Below are 20,393 nucleotides of genomic sequence, written 5' to 3'. Positions count from 1 at the left end.
CATCAATAAAAGCAAAGTAATCCATAAAGGGAAATCCAATTCTAACCATACATACACAGTGTGGGTCCTAAATTAGCTGTTACCACCCATGAAGAAGGCTGGAGAATCACTATGGAATGTGCTCAACAAATATTGGCTCTATGCTCATGGCAGTCACATATGAAAGAAAAATCTTTGGATATATTAGGAAAAAAAAAAAAAAATAGTAGAAAACAAGAGGAAGAAAACTATCAGGGTGGTCTTACATAAGTTAATGATGGATTCCTGTCTTAATACCACATGCATTTTTGGTCAGCGTATCTCCAAAGTACATAGTAGAGTTAATAAAGATAGACAAATGGGCAGCAAAGATAATAAGGAATATGGAAAGACTTTTCCAGGAGAGATGGAGTAAGGATTTTGAGATTTCTCCCTTTTCCTCTCCAAATGCTACCACCATACTGACTCAGTGTCACTCTCCAACTCAACAGAAAACAAATGCACCAAAGGACAGAGACAGTTTTCTGCTCAGCTGATGAATCAAATCAGATCAGTCGTATTCTGAAGGAGTGGAAGTAGAGGAGGAGAGGAGAGGTGGAGAGCTCAATCCCCCTTCTCCTATGGCAGTAGGTCCTGAGATTGGCAGGAAAGTGCAAGTGAAACTGCAGCTTAAAGAGTCACCTGTATTGATGCTAAAAATGGGATGGAAGTAAAGATCTCAAAAAGAATAAAATTATCTCTGTCTCTGGTTTTGGGGTGTTGCCTTTGTTTCTTTTTTCCTTTTTTTTTGTCGAGGGGGAAGCTATGATTTCAAATAACAGCTACCGTTACAAGAGAACATTATTTATATTAAACCAGAAGGACCATGAACCCAAAGGTGGGATACATGGGAATTTGTGTGATCATTCTGTCAATGCAGCATCTCCTGAGATTTCTTTGTTTTTAATCTCATTCTACAAATCCTGCAGTATTGTACTCCTTTGATGCAGCTTCGTGGGATTCCTATTAATTGTATTCGCTTTTGTTTCCAGGAAGCTTGTGATTTCATCATCTGCTAACATATGCTGAAATGCATGTGTCAGTTTTATAATAAATTCCCAATATATAAAAATATCTATAAAACACACAAACACAAAATTAGTTTGTAACAAAATCTCAAGTTATCTGTTTATTAGGGAAAAACAAAGTTGGTAGTGCTGTCAATTACAGGAAGAGCGAGGCAGTTTTAATAATAAAACAGCATTCACAGCTTCTCATAACTACACTGAGCAAATTGTTTGGGCTGAAAATTTCCATGCCAGCTGTCCGCCTCAGGCTGAAGTTTTTTGGAGAAGTTCAGTCAAAACAGTTCAGCTGAGTCTGAGAACAAGGCTAGGGAAAAATATGTTGTTTTACCCATGTTGGAAAAAAAATAATAAATGCCTTCAGCCTTCTCTCTAAAATCTCCTTTGGGATCTTTAGGACTTTAGAGGAAGGACTTCAAATTTGCCTGGGAGAGGACTATTTTTCTTTCAACAAATTTTATGGGAATCTGTGTAAATGTGGCCAAGTTTAGACATCTTTGACAAAACGCTTCTGATACATGCTCCTGGGTGCAGTTGTGCATGTTTGCCAGCTTCAATCACTTACATTTCCACCTGTGTGGGACAAAACAAGATGCTTTGTGCCTTGGGATGTGCCAGGTCTGCTTCCTACTACTAAAATTAAAATCAGAGTCACTCGTCATGTTTGACATTCACCATGTGGTCATCCCCAGCCAGAAGGAGCTGGATGAGTTTGGGACAGGAGACCTGGCATTTAGGGAATGTCATCGGGATTGCAGGATGGGGCTGGAAAAGGCAGCAAATGAGAGGAACAGATTGAGTGGTATGGACCAGGAGGGATCTGTTTTGGAGAGCAGAGTACTCTGTGAAACCAAGCTATGACCATCTGTTAATTTAAACCACTGACACGTATAAATACCAAAGTGATGCAATATGACAAAGCTACTAGTTTTTAGAAGTCTTCTTTAAAAATGCATCCAACCAAAAACAGACTAACAGATCGATAATAGGATTCAAAAGGCCATGCTGGACACCCACCATATAAGAAAAAATAAACACACTGAAAGTTGTTTTAATGAAGTACTCTGTCTGCCTTCAGCATGATGCAGTCATTATTCACAGGATCATGTTTTATCCGAGCCAGCCTGGAGATGCAGCCGTGAGAACACGAAGGAGAAGATGAGGTTTATGATCCCTGTCTCAGCCGTTGCAGAGCTGGAAGGTTTGTAGTGACTCAGCAGAGGATGGAAGAATGAGGGTGAATATGTTTCAGATTAAGACAGACAAATGATGTCCTGAGACCATGAGCAATGTTGAACAAGTAATTTCAACCTAAAATTTCATAACTGTGTTGAAGCAAAGCATGTTGCAACGTCTGGATACTCATTATGATAGCTCAGAGTCTGACCTGCTTACATGCCAGATGCCCACAATAGCAATTAAAGTCGGAGTGGTCTTTGCTTTTCCACCATAAGTAACCTCTGGCTGTGGCTGTCTGCACGAGCAAATCCTGAGATCAGCTCTTGAGACGGCTCTTTGCTTTCTAGCACAGGAATCTGTGCCAATGCCAAAATGCTGATCACACCTTAAACCTGTCCACACAGAGGGCAATCTTCTAGAAATAGCAGCATTGTTTGTTCCAGGCTGATGGGATCTGTGCTGTACCAAGCCCAGCCAACCAATGCTTTGTCTATCAGAAAGCAGGAAGGACATTTCAGGAACTCTCATGGCCTACTGTCCTTTTCTAACCACTTCTGGCAGCTACTTCTGAATACTCTTTGACTAAGCAGACTCTCCCTTCCTAATTCTTCATTGCATGAAAGAGTTGAAGATGATGGTGGTGTTCAGAATCCAAGGAAACAGAAGCGATTCAAAGTAATTAACTAGCAAAATATTGAAACTTTTCCATTATCAAAATTGGGATCGGGCCATTTAAGTCCAGGTGGCCCAGTGGAAGATGTTTTATGACTGTGCGGTGTCTAGGACTTTGCTTTCACATGGATAGATTACAATTGAAGATGCTCCTTCCTAGGAATTAAATCCCGGCATCTCCCTCCCTCAATACAGTATGATACAGAAGGCTAAGCCTGATTTTATGCATGGACCCAACATTCTCCAAAGGCTGAAGCACAACACACAGCCCTAGATTCCAGATTTTAAAGATTTGATCCCGAAGTTTCCAAACTATTGTCTGTTTTACTAAGCAGCCTGCAGAATATTTTGAAGACTCTGTGTACAAACACAGACAAACAGTACAGCTTCTGCTTAGGGTTAAGAAAGCTATGCTGAAAAATCATCTAAAACTTAAAAAAAAAAGAAGAAAAAAAGAAAAAAAAGAGCAATGAAACATATCCTGCATCCATGTTTGCTCTTGCTGGCTGAGTAGCACACATGCCACCAGTGCCATGGAGGTACTTACAGCAGTGAAGCAGAACTCTGAGCTGCTGTGGTTTTCCTAGACTGTAGCAAACACAGCTTTACTGAAACCTGAAGCCATATCAGTGAAATCGAATTGAATCCTCTCCACTTAAATGGACTGATAAAAGCTGTGTACTTACTGTGCCTAAGTGTACCAGCAACTCCTTACTTTGCCCCCCTTTTGTCTCCCTTCTTCTTTAAGAAAAACACAGATGTGTCACATCCTAGAGAACAAATCTTACTTGGAATAGGAATAGAAAACCGAACTGCCAGTTGTGTTCCTTTTCAAACAGCATTTTCCTCCTTTTGGTTGCCAATACACTGGAAAGAACAGAGATTTCCATGTCTGGTGCTTTTACGAGCACCTTACATCAAAAGAAATAATCTCTGCTGGTACTTAGCAGGATAGCAGGACAATATATGACGAGGTTTGAATCCTCCTACAGAATATGTAACTTCGTTCGCAGCAGTTTGACATAAAGGCAGCTGTGTGTAGGACTCAAACTTCCCCAAAAATGTAAACTTACTTTAGGAAATGTTTATCACTCCAAAGAAACAAACAAACATGCCCTCCTACTCAGATTTCACTTCCACCTTTAAAGATTCTCCAGGAAGCCAGAAAAATAGATCTTTTTATATATATATATATATATATATTATCAGGAAAATATTGTGAGTATCAGCACAGTTAGAACAGAATCTTAGAATCACAGAATATCTTGAGTTGGAAGGAACTCATAAGGATCATAGACTCCGATTCCTGGCTCCACACAGCACCAGCCAAAAATCAAACCTTGTATTTGAAAGCAGTGTCCAGACACTCCTATGCCCACTGCCTTGGGCAGACTGTTCCATGCCCACTGCCCTCTGGGGCACTGCCTTTTCCTTATCTCCAACCTGACCCTCCTTTGTTGACAACAGTAATACACGTATATTTTATAGCCACACCACAGCATCACTCATCAAGTTAGAGAAAAAAAGAGAAATCTACAAATTTTCCTCTTTAATCTAACAGCAAAGAGAAATCATGTAAATGTACACTAATATATATGCATATATATAATGATTTTCTCTCAACCATGATGATCAGGGACCCATGAATACCCCGAAATCACTGCCAAGCAGTGCATGATGCTGCCTCAAAGTGCTCAGCAATGCCACTCTGTCAGTTCAAAGCAGAAAGATAACATTTCAACTTTTAGTTAAAATACGCCATGCTGATGGATCCTGTAGCAGGGCAGGTAGCAGCCAGACTTTAAATGTGAATTGACACTGATTTACAGAGTTTCATCTCTTTGAATCGAATCTGAGAGTTTCAAGCTGCTTTGCTTTTTTGATATGACAATTATGCATTCTTTAAGAGTTTGCTTTAAAAAGAGAAAGCACATTCTCAAGTGCCTATGGAAATAAGATAAAAAGCAAGAGCGCTGTTAAAGGGTATATCGAATGAACACGTTTTTGTTTATTCATTTTTTAAAATCTCCTTCTTTTTCTTTCTCCAGTAATTTTGTTTTTAAATAGCCTTGATTTCAAATCTTAATGTGAAATCATTCATGTCATGCAACATCCACTCTGCCAAATCCCCCTCATCGCGCTATTACTGCAATATTTGTAACTTTTGATCTGGAAACATCAAGTTATGTAAGACCATAGATCTCCTTCTTGCAAGGAGGTGATTCTGTCAGAAAACGAAGCAGTGAGGCGGTAACTTGAACAGAACTAGAGATGACTTTCCCAAGGAAAAGGGTGTTGTTGCTTAAGCATCTCAGCTGTTTTAAAGTGCAAGAGCTCTTTTTATTCCTGAGCGGAGAAATGGTAAAGTAGCAGGTGAAAAATAATCAGAGCGCACTCTTAATTGGAATACTGTACTTGTTGTAAAGGGAATGAAATCACATTTTAGTTATTATGCACCCCAGGAAGCCAATCAAATCAAACAAAAGCAAAAGCAAAAAAATAATACATTGCTCACTTTAGAAAACAAAAGAGAACATTTTCTCTTGCCAGCCTACTATCTGCTCACCAAAACAAAAGGAAAGTATTGAATTTAAATGAGTCAAGTAAAATAATTAAGCGAGGATGTCGTCCAAACCCCTCTTCTCTCCGCATGCATCTCTTCTTTCCCAGACCCACTGAAACCAGTGACAAACCCCTTTTTCTATCCACGTAGCACAATAAATCATCAAAGGAGGATCTGCCCTCTGTCCCCAGCCCAGCCAAAGCCGAATGAGCAGTTTCACTCTTTTCTTGCTGTAATTATTTTTTTCCCCCACTTTCCCATCCTTTAAAACCAGACTTTTTTTTCTCTTTTTTTTTTTTTCTTTTTTTTTTTTTTTCCCCTAGAAAAGCCTCTCTAATCCAAGTCCTCTTGCTAATAAAACAAGGAAACTATGAAGTTTGCTTGCGTGCCTCTCTCATCCCTTGCTTGTGTGTAGAGGTCCCTCCTTCCCCTGCCACAGCTGTGGGTACAGAGCCTACACGAGGAGATCCTGTGCTGTTGTCTGTGGGATACACAACCCAGGTAACATCTTCATGTGGACCTCATGCTGCCCTCCTTGTCCTACACCTGACCATAATCTTTCCGCTCACATGCTGTCCTGGGGGTCACATTTATATGGGATATTAGCAGCAGGGAATATTCTTGGCTGTGAAAGGACCCACAGCAGCAGGGACTGATCCAGCAGCAGGGGACTGAAGAGGAAAGGGCAGCTCACCATGGCCACAACAAATTCCTACAGCCTCATACAGCAGGCAGAGCCTGCTCTGAAGGCTCATCTCACTACAAAGCAGTGCAACAGAGAGAGATGCCTCTTCCTACCTTTATGTCTCAAGAACTCTGCCACACACACACACAGATAGATCTGCTCCCTGTTTTTTCCACCCAAGCCCATGAAAGTGCTACAGGCTGAGACACCAAGTGGGAGGTGTCTGACTCCGAAGGGACCTATGAAATAAATTAAATACAAGCCAGTGGCTCAGCCTCCCCCTGCAAGGCAGGAGGGAAGTGTGTGGGCTGCGATGGCCCTGGGCTTCTCCCTGCCAGACCCTGCTGGCACAAGTGCATGATGGCGTGGTAAATGGCAAATCTTGGCTATTGCAGGCACACATGGATCACATGTGGGGAGTAGAGGGGAGGGGTCACCCTACCAGCAAACCATTTTATAAGGGTCAGTGAGTCTGAAAGAGATGGAGTTGGGAGAGTTCAGGGTCTGCTGAGGTCCTCTGCCTGAATTTGGTGCTCTGAAGCAGAAAGCCCCACACCGCCAATGTGCAACGCTACAGAAGTTTACCCCCAGCAAAGCACACAAGCAACTTCCAACTTGAAAACGGTGCTCTCATGTCCTCGTTTTCTGTCCATCCCCTCATGTGGGACATTGGTCAGAAATCAAAAATTGAAAACTAAAAATTCCAGGTGAAACTTTTCTGCAGAAAGTTAAGAATGAAGATAGAGGGGGAGGGGAAGGTAAGATTATTTATGAATTTTATAGGGTTTTTTTTTGTTTTTTTTTTTTTTTCCTTTTATTCATGACAAATTGAACTTTCCTGGAAGGACCATGAGTAAATGCATTCAAGGTGCAGATAAGTCTCATCTATGTGGGCAGTAAGTATTGAGCAAGCTGTGTTTTGGTTGCCCAAAAATCATATTTCAAAGACTGAGGGTCCTATAAGACAGTAAGACGGTGGCATAAATATGTATATACATATATATATGTATTTTCCTAATTATGCGCTTACATGGTTATAACTGCTGCAAATTTCTAAACGCGGTCATGGTGAGGCAGAGTGAATGCATACTGCCTCCTGCAAACTGCTTTTCAATTTTTTAATTATTTTTAAAGGTTTAGCACACCCTAACTACTACTTGATCCAAAGTGAAATGATCCGGATATAGTACACATTTTAAAAAATAAATAATAATAGTAATAATAATAATAAAACAGGAAATAAATGCCTTTTGGTAGTCTCTTATTATTCTGTTCTGCAGCCAAAATGTGTATTTCAAAATGCAAATTGCTACGAAAATCAGCACAAGTCTGAACCACTGCACCTCTCCCAGTCACTCCAGCATCTATTTATTTCCCACCACCACACTGTTTGGGGTACCTCAATACTATCAGGGCATGGCCAGAAGCAGAGCTTTCACATTTAATGCATGAGACAGAGAATTGTCAGCCAAGTTGCAGCCAAGTACATTCCCTAATAATTTGTCTTCAAGGCAAAGTCACCCCCCTGGAAAATGGGAGACCCCTTCCCCATCCCTGACTCCAGCATAGATCCAAATGTAAACACACACACACACACTCCCACAACACAGTACCGTGCCGCAGGACATGAGGACAGGGCAAGGGTTCAGTTAAAGCAAAAGCAGCTTTGTGCAGCTGAGAAATACTGAAGGACTTCCTTTTTATTTTTATTTTTTCCCTCTTTTTATCTTTCACCCCCCCCCTTCACCCCACCCCCCCATCCTTTTACTATTACATAAATAACAGCGATTGATCTGAAAGCTGCATCCTTGCTCCAGTTCCTCTTCATCTGCACTGCTGACTCCCCCAGCACAGCCGCACCGCTTGGGGTGCAGAGGGAAACGCTTTGGGGTTCAGATGAGAGAACCCACCCCAAACACACCCCGAAGCAAGGTCTGCTCAGGCTGAGGGTGTCTGATCCCCACCAAGAGCCTCCGGCAGCATCTCCGGGCTCGATTGCTGCAAACTGTGCGGAGGGAGCAGCAGGGGCTGAGATGTGAGGGAAGGAAAGCAAGCTGAGTACAGGGAGGGATGGTGGGGAGGGAAAAGCAGGGATTCAGGGAGATTCTCCCCAGCCCTAAGCCCTGTGCCTGCCTGCTCAGTGGGGAGAGGGAAGGGGGAAGGGAAAACTGGAGGGAGGCGATCACAGAAATGCACTTTTCGGAGCAAAACGCAAAGCTTACCATGTCTGCAGGCTTCCCCCAGCGAAATGCCACTTATGTGTCCAGCGATCCCAAAGTGGGTAACTACAGGCAGGCACCGGAGCTCATCTCAGCAGGCAGCTCAGCAACACACCACTGCCACCCCCAAAAATCAAAATCAAAATAAAAAAGACCGGTCCAGCTTCTTTCTTGGCAGGAATCGTCCCTGGTAGGACTGCCCAAAATAAGCAGCTGCAATCCAAAGGCTTTATTTAAAGCTTCCCCCCTCCTCCTCCTCCTCTCCTTGCCTCGCTCTCTCTCTCCCTCTCTCTGTTACACACAGAGAGAAAGAGAGACACACACAGGTTACATGAATGGGAGGCAGGAGCCGGCGCTCCCGGGCTGGGAATGACAGGCACACATGCGGCCGGCTGCTGCGCACCGCGGGCGGCTCGGTGCGGCGTGGGCACGACAGTGGCGTGGAAATGGCTTGGACAGGGGCATGGGGTGAGGGTGGATTTGGCATGGCTATGGGGTGGGGATGGCTTGGGCACAGGCATGGCATTATGGCATTTGGGTGGATTAGGCATGGTTATGGGGTGGGGATGGGTGTGAGGTGGGAAGGGGGTGTGATGTGGGCATAGGGAAGAAATGGGTGAAGGTTTGGGCATAGGAAGGCGGACATGGGCATGCATATAAAAGAAAAATTGGAATGGGCATGGGCATGGGCATGCAGGGGAGTTGGATATGAGCATAAGGAGGAGTTGGCTGTAGGTATGAGCATGGAAAGGTTCTAGACATGGGAATAAGCATGAGCATGAAATGGGCATGAGCATAAATGTGGGCATGAGAAGGTGATAAACAATGAAATGAGTATGAAATGGAAACTGGCATGGGCATAGTCATGGGCATGGGGAGATAATGGGTATGGGTTTGAGGAGAAGATGGACATGTTTGTAGGAAACTTCAGATTGGATGTAGGTATGGGCATGGGGAGGTGATTGACATGGGAATAAGCATGAATGATAAATGGAAATGGGTGCAGGCATAGGTGTGGGCATGGAGAGGTGATGGAAATGGGAGTGGGCAGGATAATTAAATGGAAATGGTCATGGAGTAAATGGACTTAGGCATGGGGAGTAAATAGATGTTGGAAAGAGCATGGGGATGGGAAAGACAAATGTGGGTATAGGCACAGGCATGATGTTGGAATGGAAATGGGTGTGCACATGAATATGGCATGGGCAATGGGAGGAAATAGGCATGGGTGCGGACATGGACATAGGAAGGGAATGGTCACAGCAGAGACAGGCATGGGCATAACGCGGGCAAAGGTAGGGATAAGCATGAGATAGATATGGATGTGGTTATGAATATGAGTATGGGAAGGTTGCAAACATGGGCAGACCATGTGATAGGGATGCATAGGTATGGGCATGAGCATGAGATGGAAACAAGCATGGGAATGGGCAGGGCAGGGAGATTACGGGGACATAGGAAAAGGATGGATATAGCATAGGCATAGCATTGGCTTCACATACATAAGGGAAAGTTTAATGTGTCATTAGCATGGGGGAAGGATGAGCAGGGGTGTGGTCATTGAACGCAGCTGGACATGGAATTGGCATGGAAATAGAATGGCTGTAGGCATAGCATATGGAGAGAATGAGCATGGACAGGATCATGAGATGGGAATGGCATGGGAAAGGAATGGAAAAAGATCCAGGGAGAGTATAGGCATGGGCATAAGAATGGAATGGATATGATGGTGAGATGAGATGGGTGTGGATGTGAGTGTGAACACGCACATTTGAAGGCAATAGAGAATGTAGATGATGGGAGTGCACTTGGGTGTGGGATGGATCTGAGTTGGGCTTGAAGATAGGTTGAGTGTATGCACAGGGTGGGCATGGGATGGAAATGAGGTTAAGGACAGGGGTGGGATGGAGATTCACCTGAAGCAGTGCCCTGCCTCTGGTGACCCTCCCTCGCTCTTCCCAGGGTCAGGTGGGTTCCAGCTTCAGCACGTGTAATGAGGAGGAAAAAAGTCTGTTCCTTCCTATTCCTAGTTACACAAATTATATAATGCCTTGCTTTTGGGGTCAGGAAGCATCATCCACAGTGGTGTCAGTAGATTACTGTTATTCTTATTAATAATAATGCATGATTGTTTTGTTTAATAATTTAAGCCCAATTCTCAGGAAGAAGGACTGCAAGATTTCAATTGCATAATTTAAAGTTATGTCCTCGTTGAGAGGAAGATCAATGCTGCCAGTTTCTACATTTTAAATATTTGCTTGTGCTGTTGTTGTTTTTGTTTTTAATTTAAACTGTAACAGTGGGGTACTACATTCTTTTAATGCTCTTATTCAGTGTGGTTTGAAGGGAGAAAGGTGGGTGTTATTTTTCTGTATTAGGCCCTGCAGTTGTTTCATTTCCTGACCTTGGGCAAGTCCTTCATAGCTTACCCTTATCCAGATTCATCTGTTGCTTTTTACACTCAGTCCATTATATTCTTATTCACCAAATAATCACACTTTTCAGTTTCAAGTCCCTCCTCAAAATTTACTCCTGCAAAACTTTGCAGAACCAATCTCTGCATGGCTTAAATTGGAGTGATACTAGATTAAACCCGAAAGCCGCATTGTAAGAAGAGTGCTGAACATAATGGATTGCAGTATTTTATGCAGTGCTTTTAGGTACGTGGGGACTATCCTCTTCATGTCATATCTTTAAATCAGCCAGGTGCAAGTCAGCTATGTTCTGGTTTTATTTCTCGTCCTAAAATTTCCAGCCTTTGAGGAAGGCATGAAGGGGAGATGATATTTTAGTCCAATCTCAGAGATCAGGGTAGAGGCAAATCAGAACATTAACTTAAACAGCAGAGTTCTCGATCTAAAGGTCTGCTTTGCAAAATAGCTTCTGCTGTTCATTGTCTTTTCAGCCACGCACATTAAAAAAAGAAATACATCTACATTGCTCTTACTGCCTGTGGAATGTATTCAACATCAGGAATTTAGACTCTAGAAAAAGGTAATTTAGGTCCCCGGAAGGGCAAAGTTTAATTGAAAAATATATATATTGTTAGGAATAGACTGCATCCAAATTCAATGGTAATTGTATAAGCCTTTCAAATATCACACAGTATGCAAGCTTCCAAAATTTCTGAACAAGAAACATTTCAATTTAAATGCCAAGAGGCAATTTTCCCTCTCTTGTTCAATACTAAATCAGTCACATGAGCAGTTTTCATTTGATTTTAGAAAGGAAATGGAACATCTTCACTTCCAATTGCATATAACTTTTGCTTTCTCTTGTTCTTAGTGCCCTGCCTTGTTTGCAGTACTTTCCTGCAGTTTCGAAATTCTTCCACTTGATCTGCCTGTTCACTCCAACATTATTAAAAGAAACTAGTAAACCCAAGAGTGCAGTAGCATATTGTTTGCATCCTGGTTAACAGATCAGCATCAACACTGCTTGTGTAATTGGCCTTTCCCTGTTAACTGAATTAGACAATAATGTTCTTGGAATAATAACATAAAATAAAGTAAAATAAAGCAGTAGTAATTTAATAGGGGAAAAAAAAAAAGACTTTGCTTAGGAAAATCCCCTGCTTCAATACATAACAAATTACCGTGGTTGCAGAAGTGTGCTGCATACCAATTTGTGGCATATTTCATGAAGATGTTAATTTTGAAATGTCAGTGTTCACCAGCCTGCCATATTGTGCCTGCGTCCTGCGCTATGGTAGATTGTCACAGTTGAAATAGCCTTTGTGAACAGAAACTATTAAGTCAAATTCTCTTCCAGATAGTGCTTATGCAGTGTTTATAAAGAAGGTACATCTGTGGAACGAGAAGGTGATTGAAAAGACTCATGCATGAGCCTGTTAGACCTTGTGCTTTAGGAGACAAGGAGAACAAGTCCTGGAGCTGTCATTCAGATTAGTACTTAATAGTCCTGATGTTGGGTTGTGATTCCATTTGCTCCCACAAACCTATGAAAACACCTGTCATAAATTGCCCATTAATCAAGTAAAAGGTAGCAACATCTGCTCTGGTCAAAGGTTTCTTACTGAAGAAGCTCAGCAGAAGTGTCTTTTCTTTGGTTGGTTGGGTAAGTGCTTTGCAAAGAGGAGCTGCACCAGGTTGTAACCTCTGCTAGAGACGTACTTATTTTTTATTTATTTTATTTTTTTTTTTCTATTTCCAAGAAAGTAATGCAGACGGGAGAACTCACATGTTTTAATCAATGGAAGTGAAACCATTTGCCTTTCAGAGACTATAAAATAATACACACCCTAGGGTTCAGTGCTCTTTTCTACTCCTCCAGAACATTCTTAAGGGGAAATCACTCTTTTCTTGATGAAAGTGCAATTCAAATGTGGAAATATGCCATTCTTCATGCTTTCTCCATAGGGAGCAAAATGATTTCTGTAATTAAACCCTTTTTACCAACATTTCCTGATGAGAATAGGCTTTTTTTAGACAGGGGAAAAAGCCACGTACAAAAGGATTTGCAAAACCAGGTCTGGAGGGTTTGACCTTTAAGCCTCTCTTTGAATTAGTCATTTTGTTTGAAAGGTGCATGAGCATGAGGCATGGAAAAGCTGCAGCTTAAGTTTCCAATCAGGCACTGCTGAAAGGACATGGCTGCAGGACAAAGGAAGGTGTGGGGACCTCTGCTAACATTAGTCTCACTATTACGAATAGCATTAGCCCTGAAAACACACAGCCCAATCTTTAGGAAGCTTTACTGGGCACAGTGTAAAACTTGGGTCCTTGTTGGGCTTGAGCTGTGGTCTGTGCTATGGCATTGTAGTGCACTGGTACCTGTTGTGGATAGATTAAAGAAATTCACCTTCTCCAATAGATAAGATGTTTTTTAGGAAAAAAAAAATAATCTCAGAAAGAATGGTGAGGCATTGGCACAGGCTGCCCAGGAAAGTGGTAGAGTCACCAGCCATGGAGGTTTTCAAGAAGAGGGTAGGTGTGGCACTGAGGGACATGTCAGTGGGCATGGTGAGGATGCAGTGGTGGTTGGACTAGATGATCTTAGAGGTCTTTTCCAGCTTTAATGATTCTATGATCCTATGTTATCAGGCTGTTATTGGCAGTGTAGACAAAACTGGAGTTAATTAAGGAACAGAGCCTATGTGCGAGGTCTGAAGGACTCGGAAATGAAGTACTCATCATGCTTGTCACCAGAGTGGATCCATAAAGAGACCAGTATATGGGACTGACCTCTCAGCTGCCTGCACAGCTGAAGGTTTAGAGCTCACTGCTGTGTGATGGATGTCAGGGCTGAACCAGAGCTAGATGCTGAATCCTGAAGTTCTCACTGTGAGAGAAATTTACCAAAAGCCCTTGAGTGGGGTGGGGGCAGAACTCACAGGACTCTTAACAGATGCTTTGGGCAAATTTCTCTTCTCTTTCTCCTCATTCTATGGGATGTCTTCAGCTTATGTCAGCCTGCAGTGACTAGTATCCACCAGCAGCTGGTCTCCAGTGTTTGCATTTACTTATTCTTTAATTATTTTGGTTGATGTCTAGTAGGGTGCTGAAGACTGGAGAGGCTTTTTCTATCTATCTTGTCTGTGTTTTCTGCAGCATCCCACTGGATCTCAGGGCTTGGGGAGGACAGAACTGAGCACCTGCCTGCAGTACTAAGTCTTATCCTTTCCTTGTTTGGTAAGTATCACTGTCTGTTGTCATACCTGAGAAATCAGCAAAGGCATAAGATGGAGATGAGAGCCTGCTACTATTGCTTACTCAGGAACAGTTTCCATCAAGTGAATTGGACATTTGCCTGAGTGAGTGTTGCAGGATTCGGCCCATATGCTTCTCAGATCTTATATTTGCATAGTGAAGAATATGCTTACAGTACAGTGCCAATAAAACAAAACTATATACAGTAAGCACAGAAGAATCAAGAGCACAGTTAAGACCATTTACAAACAGCAGCTGAGCTCTGCAGCTGACATCCAGGTTTATAACACTGCCAGAGACCATGCTTTGTTATGGGTAATATGTACAAGGCAATTATTTATAGGCAGTTAGATGAGAGGTCCTGTAAGTGTATTCTCTGTTCTGTCTTCCTTAACCTTATTTTCTTTGTCACTGTATTATTTATATTTCATCTCTTTAAATGTGTGTTCAAAAAGAGGAAGAAAGATAGAAAGAAAGAAATGGAAGGAAAGAAAGAAATGGAAGGAAAGAAAGAAATGGAAGGAAAGAAAGGATGAAAAAAAAAAAAAGAAAATCAAAAAAGAAAACAAACAAGGAAAAAAAGTAAGAAAAAGTATGGAAAGCATTTCAGGAGACATCTTCCATGGGGGACCCTTCCAGGGCCCTGTTTTTCAAGTGCGTGCTCTGGTATTGTATAAACATTCTGCATATACCAAATGCAGCAGTCTCCAAGTACGATATTTGTTCATTCATTTTAATGAAGTAAAACAAGGACCCTTTTGCCTCCAGAAATTACAAAGATATCTTATGAAGGAAGAAGAAGATTTGCATCAGGAAGGTGCATATCATGTCAAGAAGAGCACAGAGGATCAAATTACTCTTTTCCATAGACATATTTTCCTCTCTAAATATCTAAAGCGTGCTTTTATTTTAATCTGTGGGATAGGAGAGAATACTTCTTGATCCACTGTATATGACAGAATGGCCACAAACAACTGTAATACAATACATCTTCTGTACAACAGGCTGTAAGTATATTTCAAGAAACTCCAGACAATAATTACTCTATTACTGCACTGTGACTTCACATCCAATTTTGCTCACCACACCGTACAGAATGGATGAAGTAGATGACTTTTATATTTTTAATAATAATGAAATGTTCAGGATTTGATATAGAAACTTGGCTACCAAGGTGATAGATACAAATAAGACCCTATTTAGAATAGCTGTGTGAATGGGAAAAGCTATTAAATTCCTATGAAATACTTTATCATATCAAATAATATTTCAGATCGAATAAAACTCGGAAGGCTGATATGCAGTTATAGTCAAGGCATTATCTCATTGTGAAGGAGACTTTTTCTGACGAAATCTGCTGTTTTAGAAAACTGTGTAATATATCTTTATTCTCCAGTAAGGCCTCATATCTTGACTAACTTTGAATGACTCACTCTAGATTTATGTTTGTGCAATTGCAAAATTTGTATGAATAGATGCATTCATCTGCTAGTTACTCTTGGGAAACGAAAAGTCAGTTAATTCACCCTTAGACAGCTCTGGTCTTACTGAAAGAACCAGTCTGAACTGGAGAAACCTTTCCCCTTTAAAAACAATCTTTCAGACAGCAAAATAAAGCCCTCCACTTCCTCAACACCTTCTGTTCAGGTATCTTGCCATGTATTGAATCAATCATTGACCTTTAGGATGACAAAGTGAGTTTACAGAGCAAAAAGATGAGCTTATGGCCATGGCACAGCAGGTCTGAGTGGGACTGCAGTCTGTTTTGCACATATTCATCACTTATTAATCTTATGCAGCTCAAACCATCCCAATGAATCCTCAGCATACAAGTAAAGAACATCAGAATTTCCTCTATCCTGTGCTCAGACCACCTCCTTCAGAAACCATGCCACTGCATGTGAGCAGGGAGCGATCAGGCTCTGCTCCCATTTTCTGCTTTTACCTCTGGACAAATTGTGTTAGTTTTACAGGCAAAATCTAGTTTGTATTATTGTTTGCACTTCAGAGTCAATATGGATATGGAAGAATAAGCTGAGATATATACCTTGTGCATCATTAATAATAGTGCAGCTTCTTTGTAGCTACAATACAATTCCCAAACATTTTGTTTAATAGTAAGCAATTTATCATGTCTGCTGTATCACAGTCAGGTGGTTCAGTATCCCCAATTTACAAGAGGTTCTATGCTCTGCACCTATTAGTGCTGCTTACATCAGGACAGATCAACAATCCAAGTGCTATCTTTCAACCTGGAAAATCCAGGTTCAGATCCCTGGTGTAGCAGAAAATGATCTAGGCTTCAGTATCCTGTATATAATACACAGATAAAAATACTTCCTTACTTTATCAGATGCTGTGAGGATAAATGCATTAAAGCCTGTAAGTCCCACCAATACTACAATAGCCATAATTATCTTGAATAGATACATGCATTGCAAGTACGGCGATATTTAATACATATCTTATGTGTATAAACCATGAGTCAGGGCTGATACAAACACAAGCTATGCTAAGGAATTAAAAACGGTGCTTACTTGCATTCTCTTCCCCTGCTTATGCTCCATTAAAATTTGTGTATCACAGACCAGATTAGTTTCTCACTCACAATAGAGCACGTCTCCCAGAATCAGTGGTTTTATCCCAGCTGTGCACTTATGTAGGCAGGAGCCCATTGTCCAAGTTGAGCCACTTGATCTGCAAGAGAAAAAACGAAAGGGCTCCAGTCCTGTAAAGTCATTCATTACAATTTGGAAATCAGTGTGGCTGCTGGAGGTTAAGGAAGGGCAGAAATTTGTCTTTTATCATTCAAATGCCATAGGGGAGGATATATATATAAAGCAAGGGTTCTAGTACTGCACATCCCTTCTTATTTTAATTCTTTTCATTGCAAGAGGTCATAAAGAAACAGTCATATAGATTTGTAGGGCCAGATGCTGAATTATATTGCAATGGAATTTCATAAGCAAACAACTTATTTTGCCTGGGATGAAGCTCCAGTGAAATTTTTATATGACCTCTACATATTTTCAGATAAGATTATTTCAATTGCTCTGCTACGTAAGGAAATTTTCTGCAAGAACTCCAAACAGTGAGACATAAAAATAATTCTCTGAATTTGTGAAAATTGGAACTTTTTTTTTTTTTTTTTTTTTTTTTTAAAGCAACTTTTGCAGAGGAAAAAAGGAAGAAAAAAGACTGATTACAGATCTGTTGATATTGGAGGCACATCAGGTTACTGGAAAATGTAGAATAAAAGTTAATCTGAAATGGTCCAGCAGCTTCTTTGCCTGCTTTACTCTACAGGATTCTCTCAGCTGTTATAGCTACACACAGTATCAAGAGTACAAGAAATCTTTGTACAAACTGAAATAATATAAAGTATATATATAAGTATAAATTTAAATAATAAGTAATAAAAACACTGGGAGGGATCTTAGTTACTGCAACATTTTATTCTCCCTGTCTCAAGACTGCTTCACCCTGCCGCAAGTGCCCACAGTAAATAAATAATAAATAAATAAATCAGATATCAGATAAACCCAGCACTGAGGACGACTCAAAGCACCCATGCTTATCAACGACTCTTCAGACAGGATTTTGGGTTCAACTAAGGATTCTCCCCTCTTTCCTGGGAGAAATCTAGTAACCACTACAGCTAATTTTGCTGTCCTATCAGTTCTACATGCGATAACCCTCCAAAAGGACATGATTTAGTTGTTAGGGTAGTATGATTAGGTTTTGGTTGGACTTGATGATCTTTAAGGTCTTTTTCAACCTGAGCAATTCTATGATACTATGATTTCACTTTTTTCTTCCTTTGCATTCCCCACCTCTCATTCCAGGGGGTAACTGAAAGGGGATAAAGGATGTGACAAAGGTGAGATGCTTCAAAAATTACCACCTGCATCCAAGACTGTAAATAAAATCAGTGGTTGATCCTTTAGACTGTTAGACAGTGGTAAGTATAGCGGGGAACAAACAGCTAAAAAATTGAACCTCTTTTGTACACCACTACTACTAAGCTCTGGAAAGGGGTTGCAGAGGTTGAAGTTTTACTGTAGCATTATCGTATTTAGTAAGTGTAGTATTAGATACTGGTGTTTAGGCAGTGGGCTAAGGATTTGCTAGATAGCAGATTTTAAAATGATCTTTTATTCTTGTCTGAAATCCCCAGATGTAGGCTGTGTTGCCAGTTAGACTTCACCGTGCCTGATCCAGTAATTTCCAGTGTGCAAGTGGGTCAGAGGGTGGGCTCAGTCATTATCAGGATCAGATGCTACAGCTTTAATATGCCATTTAATTTATCCTGTTGGGTTGGGTAGAGAAAACCATCAAAAAAGGTTTCCTGAGCCTATTGTGTCAGATTAAGGAAAGTCATACAAATGCCTTTAAATGGTGGTGCACAAAGGAGTAATGGAGCTAACAAGAAATTTGTCTTCCTTTTCCTTTCCCTTTCAAAGGAGAACCTACCCCAATCTGCCCTCAATATACCAAAGGTAGAGCAAGACTTAATCTCACACCTTCAGAATACATTGAGACATATACTCTACAAGTGTATTGTTCTGCGTAAGTGCTTGATGCACAACATCAGTTTTTAAGGGCATAATCCCCCTATCCTATAACCCCATAGTATTAGCACTTAGACCCAATGGCCTCTTTTCTAAGAAAATAAGGCTTTTACAGGAGTGCTGTCTGTCCATCTGGCTTCCCATCTGTCAATCCTGCGCCCAGCAGTATATTCTGAACCTGGTGGCTAATTTCACCTCATTCTCTAGAGGGGTGAAAGCTTAAAAGATAAAAATATCTCACATTTTATGAAAATCAGTGGTGTGGGAGAAGAAAATTGACAAAGCACAGCTCGCTTGAGTGAAAGGCAGTGGTATAAGCTCGTTAGCTAATTGCCTAGCTTGGGCTGCCAGCTGGCCTGTCGACATGAGCAAACTGGCCAACTCAGCTACCTGTTAACAGCTTCTTGGACCTCTGCACAGTGCATCCGGCCAGCCAGCATAGTAGGAAAGGAGACTTTTGGGGAGGGAAGATGTGTACACTAAGTTAGGCAAACAAATAGACGTGGAGACATGCTGAGGACTGAGGTCACATAATCACAGAATATCCCAGGTTGGAAGGGACCTCAAGGATCATGAATTTTCACCACCACCCACCACAGGCAGGGCCACCAACCTCCATATTTAATACTAGACCAGGCTGCCAAGGGCCCCATCCAACCTGGCCTTGAACACCTCCAGGGACAGGGCATCCATAAAGATGTTGAAGAGCATGTGATGTTTTTTACATAGATGGGGCAAAAGAAAGGATGATGGGTGCGATCTTTTTTGTCAGAAACATTTCTGGTTTAAATTGATGTCAGAGAGATCTGTTTGTTCCTTCTGTGCTCAGGAATAGATTTGCTTCTCCTGTGAAAACCTTCTGGGGCCCTGGGCAGCTTCATCTAATAGCTGGCAACGCAGCCCACAGCAGGGGCTGAAATTAAAGAATCTTTAAGGTCCCTTCAAACTGAAGCCATTCTATAATTTTACAATACTATGATTTTACATTCAGAGCCCCAAAACAATCACTCTTTTCCCCATAATCATCTATGGTGATCTATTCTGATGATTCCCATCAGAGAATAGTTATGGGAAGAGCATGAAGATAGGGTTTGACCAGAGAACAGACAGGAAGAGGAACCTTATTATCCCCTTTCTACAACCAAAAAAGAGAAGAACTGATAGACAACTGGAACATTTGTATGGGCATGCAAGTTCGGTACAGTGTCCCTGCCAGAGCATCCAACCTCCACATTGGTGACCCAGCCCATGGCAGGGGAGTTGAAACTAAATGATTTTCAAGATCCTTTTCAACTGAGCCATTCTATGATTTTATGTTCTCCATAGCCCTGAAAAACATGTGGAAATGGCATTTTCATGTGTGTTGGTAAATTGGTACAAGCAGAGCCACTCTGCTCACCTCCGTCCCCAGGCATCACACTTAGCAGTGAATTACTGCCCATGGTCCAACTATAGAGAATTAAAATCTAATTTTGGCTTGCACTATTAGTTAACCAGATTTCACCTCCATTCATCTTTCAAAGACATTTTAGCATTATTTAGTACCATCTCTGTTCCCAAAACACTTTCCTTACACTTGGCATTCCCTTCAGTGTTTAATACACATTCATTCATGGCACAAAACATGAAGAACAAGACTGACAGACACCCAAAAAGTCAGCTGAATTCAGGATTTCAGAAGATAAGGTGCCCAAGCCAACCTAGCGATAAAATATGTGGTAAGCAAACCCTGTGATCTATGCAGATAGCTTAAGCTTCTGCAGTGCTAATTGCTATTACAACCTTAAGCTAA

The 20,393-nt window shown here is 41.3% G+C and overlaps 1 protein-coding gene across 22 annotated transcripts in view; it reads right to left on the bottom strand.

Moving 5' to 3' along the window:
- Positions 1-20,393, bottom strand: part of TENM4 (teneurin transmembrane protein 4) — a 1,507,827-nt gene that overhangs the window by 583,234 nt on the left and 904,200 nt on the right. For 9 of the 22 annotated variants that reach the window (XM_015852439.3, XM_085509413.1, XM_085509419.1 and 6 more), the window contains exon 1: positions 8,365-8,712. The gene's annotated coding sequence lies outside the window, so the exon portion shown is untranslated. Of the gene's footprint in view, positions 1-8,364; positions 8,772-16,567; positions 16,728-20,393 lie in introns of those variants that run through there. The other 13 variants (XM_015852441.3, XM_085509450.1, XM_085509478.1 and 10 more) reach the window with 4 other exon arrangements.

This window comes from Coturnix japonica, chromosome 1 (genome assembly GCF_054131305.1).
Source record: "Coturnix japonica strain WE chromosome 1, WE-NBRP24, whole genome shotgun sequence".
Classification (NCBI taxonomy): Eukaryota; Metazoa; Chordata; class Aves; order Galliformes; family Phasianidae; genus Coturnix; species Coturnix japonica.
This window is presented reverse-complemented; position numbering and strand designations above follow the sequence as displayed.